This window comes from Lygodium microphyllum, chromosome 26 (genome assembly GCF_053477565.2).
Source record: "Lygodium microphyllum isolate KBCC chromosome 26, Lygodium_microphyllum_v1.1.10, whole genome shotgun sequence".
NCBI lineage: Eukaryota > Viridiplantae > Streptophyta > Polypodiopsida > Schizaeales > Lygodiaceae > Lygodium > Lygodium microphyllum.
Window position 1 is genome coordinate 123,915,824 of NC_141160.1, and position 8,476 is coordinate 123,924,299.

Here is an 8,476-nt window from a genome sequence, read left to right on the forward strand (position 1 = left end):
TGTTTTGGTTTTCTAGGGGATCCTCTCCGACACGTTCGGGACCGCGAGAACGGCGGCGCGGGTGTCTTGGTTTTTCTGTTTTGTTAGGAAAGGGAAAAACAAAACTCCGGGCCCGGGGGATGGAGATTTAGTGGTATACATACAGTGAATGGGTGCTTTTGCTCCCCTGTCAGTCCCGTAGGCAGAGAGAGAGCGGTGGACGCGGAAGGAAACGCAAAAGCTGGCAAGCCAAGCCGGAGGAGGAAGCCCCCGGGGGTATAAAGCAAAGGGTCGGACCGCCAGGGTACCCCATACCTTTCTCGGCCTTTTGGCTAAGATCAAGTGTAGTATCTGTTCTTATCAGTTTAATATCTGATACGTGGCCCATCGGGCCACTACGATATTAACCTAATTTCTTTCACGGGGGCAGCCCCACCCGGCAGCTTGCTGACCGCCGGCCTGCGCGCGTCGCCTCCGTATTGCACTGCCTCGGAGCGCTCGGCGCACCCCCACCCCACAAGTCTCAAGGAAAGGCAGCCCCGCCGCTGTGGAGCCTGCGAACGCGGACTGCTCGTCTAAGGGTTAACAAGCTAGGCTCATGGAGTAGCAGCGTATGGCAGAGGCGGGCCGCCACATTGCTCATGGCAGAGGCGGGCCGCCACATTGCTCGTGTACAGCGTCTGCCTAGCATGGAGCAGCAGCGTATGGCAGAGGCGGGCTGTCACATTGCTCGTGTACAGCGTCTTGCAGGGCAGCGAGCAGAAGAAGGTGCGCGGCCGCTGTTCTGGGGCCGTGCGTGTTGCCGGCGGGACAGACACCTCGATCGCAGCTTGTGGTTGGCGAGCGTCAGGACAGATGTCTTTTCTAAAACAATCATTACACTCTCTCAAAATTCCAGTATATCCAAGTCTCACAAACTGTAGCAGCATACATTATGTGTCGAAAATCATTTGCATGAATCGTATTCCATCACTAAAATATCTACCAAAATAACTCAATCATCAACATAGGCTCGATACTCAGGCTCTTTAAAAACAAACAAGCACCGGAATTTTTATTAATACAAAAGATTTCTTTACAAAGACTTATCGATCATAAATGAATGATACACCAAAACACCATCTCATGGATCCTTTTCCTATGAAAAGTCACTGTTTATTTTCTCATATATCTTGGCGGTCTCTCACGTACATAACAAATACGATATATTCATGGTCCCTAGGAGTAACTCCAACATCCAATTCAAAATTAGGCCTTCTTGGCACTACAACTACTCTTTTAGATGGTATTATCTCATGCAACACTTGTTGATTGACCCCCAATTTCTGATGCAACATTTGGCGATTGACCCCCAATATCTTAGGTATAGGCTCACTACCGAACGACTAGTAATCATTCGTCAAAATCAGTAAACAAAACATATATCTTGACTATCCTTAAACCATTCAACTCATCAAATCCTCCACATCTCATAATGAGGAAGAAAGTTTTAGCCATCATAGATCCCCATATGTCTGTCACCTATCCCCGATGGCAAAAAATTACTCATACATCATGATTTAGGGTGAGGTTGCAGTACAAAGGAATACTTATTATCTCTAAGATCCCAGATATGGCTTCTCTATATGAAAAGTTTTTATGATCCTAAAGACCGTTTGACACATCAAGGAAAAAAAATTCTTGCAAGTGTACTACTTCCTCATATCTAGTTTTTTGTGGCCATAGTGTGTATATCTTGGCGGTGATGTTGAACTTGGTAACTAGTCCTATTGAATTTGGGAAGGTCACAAACTAAACGACTTTATCGAGTTTTGAAAAGCTACCAAACTTACCTTGTCCACTCGACCGTAGGCTTTCGATCCTCAAGACCAAAGGTGCCAAACTTTTCTCGATTGGGCTTGCTTTAGCTTCCTAATCAAGCAAAGTATGCTACTACACTATTTTAATATATTAAAATAACATTTTCAATTACCTTATTTATTAAAAATACTTTGTGAAGGCTAAAGTCACAGAAGATCAAAGCAAAGTGAAAGCTAAAGTGCTAGATTTATTTGATGGTGGAACATTATTATTGTAGTGCTTCAATGATTATTTCTAGATACTCATAGTATTAGTGTACTTCATGGATGTATTATTTTGTGAGACCCGAGCTCACTTCTGATCACATTATATTTATCTCCCACATTGCATTTCTTGCACCACAACTCTTGCATGGGTTGCACACATATATTTGTCATTGTATTAGTGTAGGCATGGTCTAATCAGGCTAACTATCAAGTATGCTTCAAGGAAGGACTGGTCTAGATCTGACAAAGGGCCTAGGATATCCAAAAGAGGGTGCAAACGCTAATTCATAGTAATGGAAACCCTAAGATGAAAAAGGGGTACAAACTCTAATTCATAGAGGGACAAACCATAAAATACAAAAGGGGTGCAAGCCCTAAATTGCAAACGGGGTGCCATCCCCTAGAGAAGTGACCTAGCCCTAACCTTAATTTATGTCTATATAAGGATGGGAGGTTTGAGTTGTATTTACTATTTTGATACATCTATTCTGCGGACACTCTGTTAGTGCAGCTATTGAAGCTTTCTATTCTCTTATTCTATTATATCATCCTGCTTTCATTGTTGAGAGTGAGTAAGAGAGAGAGAGAGTGAGAGGTGTGTTGAGTAAGAGATTCAGAAAAGGTAAAGCTCTTCATTGTGATCTTGCTTTTCTCTTCTTCTATACTAGCTTCTTAACTTATTGCTATGCTTGGTGGTAGACGGAGCAATGGTATCAGATCATATTATTTGGGTCGTAAACCATCTTCAAGCCTTCAAGCTTTTGGACCATAGGATGATGTAGCCACCGAGGTTCTTAGACTCCTACCATGTGGTGGAATAGAAGGCTTGTTTGCTTGTGTGGATGGGATTGATGTGGTAGCCATTATCCGCACTTGTGACTTGAACACTCCAAAATACATGCAGCTAGTTTAGGAAGGTTGAATTGGTTCATTGGATTGAGATTGAAAACTCAAAACCGACACAAAAACAAAAAACAAAAAACTCAAAACTTTTATTGCTTAAACAAACCATGTGGCATTATTGTGGATTGAAGATATATCATGCTTGTAACGCTTGTTGGTTGTGTGTGCAATAAAGAAAAAACAATAAAAAAATGCAAAATGCAAAACACAAGATGTAAAAGTGCAAAATGCAAAATTCAAAACTCAAAACTTAGCCTTTCTTAGCTGAACAATCTGTATATCAATATTGTAGTTGCAACTTTTTTATGACGGGGATGATCGATAGTTTGAGCATTGAAGGATGAAGAGTGAGCAAAACTCAAAACTCAAAATACAAAAGGCAAGGTAAAAAGTCAAAACTCAAACTTGTTTTACTTGAACAATTTGTGTCACACTATTGTGGATTGAAAATACATAAGGAGCTTACCCTCACACTTTGGAAGGAGATTGCTGCATACCACTTCACAGAATGTAAGGGCCCTTGTGATGTGGAGAGGTCACGGCCAAGGATGCATGTTGATCCAATCCGACTCTTTATAGTAGACTACTGAGGTTGTGCTCAAGGATAATGCCTTGGTAAAAGAGTGTTGCTACCAACTCAATTTTCTCGCAAACAAGAACATATCAAACTTTGGTTCTCCAATTGAAGATCGATCTCCTGGTTAGAGAAGAAAAACTTCAAGGGAGTAGGTCAGAGTGTGTTGCTCATGTGCATGTCCTAACTCCCCGTCGGCATGCCCAAACTCTCAGGGAAGCTAGTGTAGAATTGAGATACAAGAGCTCCAAAAATAAGAAAGCTTGATACTTTCCCTTTGCTACGATTATGGGTTGTTTTTCATGGAGATAAACAAGTCCTAAGCCAAGGTTGAAATAGTGTACCATCCACTCGTATTGTTTGGTGTCGATGTTGTCCCAATTTGAGTTTGAGTAGGTGTATGAAGTAATGCCATTGTAGTGGATGCAAGGGATGAAGTATTTTTGAGATAGCCAAGCACTCGTGTGCTGGCTTGCCAATGAGTACCTAGTAGAGGTGGAGAACTGCCTCAAGATGCTCATTGGGAAGGAGGCATCCACGTTGTTGGCTAGGTAAACGAGAGACCGGGTATTTGCTAATATTGGGAGCACACCAATCAGCTCAGAATGATGATAAAGCTTAACCTTGCAGCTTGTATCCATGTGAGCAAATATAGGAGTGCATTTAGTCATGCTACGAATAGAAAGATCTCGATACAATACTTTCGGTGGGAAGGAAAGATCCCCAATGCGAAGTTGCTCCCCAAGTCGTGGATTGATGTTACCACTAGTGCCTAGCCTATAGACCCTTGCCTAGACCTTGCTCTCTTAGATGGTTGGCTGGGAGGATGTGTATTGCTAGATTAGAGATAGATGCCATGAAGGGAGCGAGGTTAGAATATAGGTTTCATGCAAGAGCTTCTTGTTGGACTTAATCCAAAGGCATGGTTAACATAGCTTTTCCCACATCATAACCTTTGCTAGGAGCTACAACTAGACCTCTAGGCTATGAGAGGGATAGAGAGAGATAGTACGACAAAGCACTAGGAGGGTGGTCACATAGGATGAGCAAACATTTTATGGACGAGGAGAAGACACTTTTGGCATTGGCCTCAAGAAAGTTTTTAGGAGACGATGGACTAGAAAATTTCTTTATAAGCCTTTAGGAGGTTATCAATGTAGGCCTCACCTTAGCTTTCTAGAATATTATGGTATGCAAGGTTATGCGAGAGAGACTTTTTGAGGGATCGATTGGGCATTACATAGTAGAGGCCAATCACTTTCTTTGGAAATGCCTAAAAGATCTTTGCATAGGTGATTAGTCTCAGACTAAACTTGTTAATGTTGGATATTATTTACCCCACCCAAACAAGTTTAGTTTGAAAGTGCACCATTTCAAAAAATATCTTCACCTTTTGGGAGCTCACCAGTCTTGCTTCTTCTAGAAACTAGGACTTCATTATGCTTCTTTCAGACTTTGAGAAGGCATATGACTCTATGGATTGGACGTTCTTGGAGGGCATGATGTTGAAGATGGGATTCTTATTGCAGTTGGGTCAAGGGTGTAGTGGATCTTTATTCCTCAGTACACAACCATTTATGACCAGTTGCGCTAGGGGGGAGAAGTTTAGCATTCAAAGATGTGTGATATACGGTTGTCCAGTAGCCCCCTTTTTGTTCCTACATGTTGTAGAGGCCATGAGCTCCTTGAGCATTCGTTACAACCATAGAGATATTTTGCAGGAAAGTAGGTGTCCTAACTAATTTGCATAAGTCCTATGATTTCTAGGTGGATAATGGAAGTGGGAGGATAGGTGGCCTATATATAGGCAAAAAGTGGCAAAACCCTAAATAGGGTTCAAACCCTAGAAATGGCTAAAAGTGTCCAAAAAGAAATGCATTAATGTGCTCTTCATCTAAAGTGTCTAAAACACATAAAATGAGAGATAAATACAATGTCAAAGCTCCTAACATCCTTGACTATGAGGCTCATAGGCAAGACATGACTGCACAACATACACACAACTATTAACACCTCCTCTTAGATCCTGGATGTGGTAGAAGAATAAGGCGATGCGGGGTGGAATAATCTCTATTGTTGTTTGGAGGAGTAGCTTATGCCTTTCAAAATTGTGAAAGGTGAGAAGGATCGAAGCTTGCATGCAAGCTATGGCGGGAGAGCAAGAGCAAGAAAGAGAGAGACAAGAAATGGAAACTCCAACAATCACAATGTGTGACCAGGCCTTTCTTTATTCAAACTGTCACTAAAAGAATAAAGAATAAAGTGACGTGACGGGAGCCCGCCACCTGCAGTGTGTAGTGGCGGGTACTGTCAGTGTAGTAATACACGGGGCAACACAGCGGAGGCGCCTTTACCCCCAACAACCTCCCACTTAAAGGCAAATCTGCTCTAGTGAGAGAGAAAAGAAAAAGAAAAGACAGTACAAATGTACATAGGTACAAGGGATGAGGAAAGGCGACATCTCATCCAACGTCCATCAACCTCCTGAGGAAGGCAAAGCGCTCAATAGTGAGGCTCTTCGTGAGCAGATCTGCAGGATTCTCGTCAGTGGAGATCTTGACAAGGTCAACAGACCTGTCCTCCACGACACCACGTATGAAGTGATACCTCACCTCAATGTGTTTCGTCTTTGCATGGAAGACCGGATTCTTAGCCAACTGAATGGCACTCATAGAATCCGAATGCAGTGTAGGTGTAGCATCAATCCCAAGGTCAGCAACTAGACGGCCTAACCATATGGCCTCCTTGCAAGCCTCAGTGGCTGCAACATACTCGGTCTCAGTGGTAGACAAAGCCGTACACTTCTGAACCCTGGACATCCAAGAGACAGCCCCTCCAGCATAGGTGAATACATAGCCAGAAGTTGACTTCCTACTATCTACATGTCCTGCATAATCGGAGTCAGTGTACCCCACGACCCCTGTATCCTAGCTGCCATAGCAAATACACATATCTGCTGTGCCCTTCAGGTACCTCATGATACCCTTCACGGCATCCCAATGTCTGCTGCCAGGTGTAGCCATATAGCGTGCCACAACACCAACTGCATGCGCAATATCTGGACGAGTGGCTATCATGGCATACATCAAACTGCCCACGGCTGAAGCATAAGGGATCTTGGCCATCTCGGCCCTCTGCTCATCTGTCTGCGGACAATCGGCCTGTGATACCTTCACATAAGAAGGTAATGGACAACCAATAGGCTTTATGTCCTGCATGTGGAAGCACTCAAGGACTTTATGAATGTACTCCCGCTGTGAGAGATACAAAAGCCCCTGATGCCTATCGCGCTTAATGCGCATCCCAAGTATATGTGAGGCCTGTCCCAAATCCTTCATCTCAAAGCTCTTCTTCAGCTGATATTTAAGAGCATCTAGCTCATCATGAGCTTTTCCTGCTATCAGCATATCATCAACATAGAGTACCAAGATAAGCAAACTGCCATCACGGGCTTTCTTCGTGTAAAGACACGGATCCATAGCACTCCTGTTGTAGCCCTGTGACTGCATAAAGGCATCAAACTTATGATACCATTCCCTAGGTGCCTGCTTCAAGCCATACAAGCTCTTGTTCAACTTGCACACTAGGTGCTCCCTGCCAAGTTCTGTAAAGCCCTTAGGCTGATCCATATAGATCTCATCATGCAAGTCCCCATGTAGAAAAGCCGTCTTGACATCCATCTGATATAGATCTAAGTCAAGCTGTGCAACCAAAGCCAAGACTAAGCGCAGGGTGGTCATCTTAACCACAGGAGAGAAGACCTCATCAAAGTCCACACCATGTTCCTGCTTAAAACCCTTTGCTACCAATCTAGCCTTGTATGCCGGCTTGGGGTGTCCAGGGGTACTTTTCAGCTTGTACACCCACTTGCATGGCAAAGCCTTCTTGCCCTTAGGCAAGGCAACCAAATCCCAAGTCTCATTATTATGCAGGGAGTCTATCTCAGACTGCATAGCTCTCTCCCAGGAGTGACTGTCACCCCTGCGCATAGCCTCATCATAAGTGAAAGGCTCTCCTGCATCTGTAACCAAAACATAATGCATAGAGGGCTGAAATCTGTCAGGTGGACGTCTGTCTCTAGCAGACCGTCTCACCGCAGGCTCTGCTGCCTGTCTAACTGCTTGTCCAACACCCTGGCCCTGTGGAGGAATTGTTGCAGCTGTACTACTGGCTGTGCTGGAGCTCTAGGCTCCTCCTGAAAGATCACTCTGCGGATCTCAACCACCTTCTTAGGCTGCCTGTACATCTTGTCTTCATGGAAGACGACATCATGGCTGCGTACTATTTTCCGCGCCTGTGGATCCTATAGGCGATAGCCCATCTCTCCTGACTCACCATAGCCAAGGAATATGCATTTAATGCTCTTTGGATCCAATTTACTCCTCTTGTCCTTGGGCACATGGCAGAATGCCTCACATCCAAAGACACGGAGATGTGCATAAGAGGGTGGCTTACCAGCCCAAACTTCCTCTGCAACCTGGAAATCCAATCCACTGGAAGGCGATCGGTTTATGACATGCACTGCCGTACTAATTGCCTCAGCCCAAAAACTCTGGGGTAGGCCTGCATGGCTAAGCATAGAGCGCACACGCTCCTGAATAGTCCTGTTCATGCGCTCAGCCAAACCATTCTGGGGTGGGGTGTAAGGGGCGGTCAACTGACGCTTAATACCCCTGTCATCACAAAACTGCTCAAAAGCACGTGAGACATATTCTCCTCCATTGTCAGTCTTAAGGCATTTCAGCCTATACCCAGTCTGGTTCTCAACAAGAGCAAGCCAACGCTGAAAGACTGCCAAGACATCGGACTTTTGCTTTATGGGATAAGCCCACACTTTCCTAGAAAAATCATCAATGAAGGTAACAAAGTACTTCGCGCCACCCATAGACATGCAAGGCATAGGCCCACAAACATCGGAATGCACCAATGCCAAGGGCTCACTCATGCGTGGCCT

At 44.3% G+C, this 8,476-nt stretch overlaps 1 non-coding gene across 1 annotated transcript; it reads left to right on the forward strand.

Moving 5' to 3' along the window:
• The first annotated feature begins 290 nt into the window (after positions 1 to 290).
• LOC148013769 (U2 spliceosomal RNA) lies at positions 291 to 491 on the forward strand. Its single transcript, XR_015689001.1, has one exon. It is a non-coding gene; the product is annotated as a U2 spliceosomal RNA (small nuclear RNA).
• Positions 492 to 8,476: the final 7,985 nt, after the last annotated feature.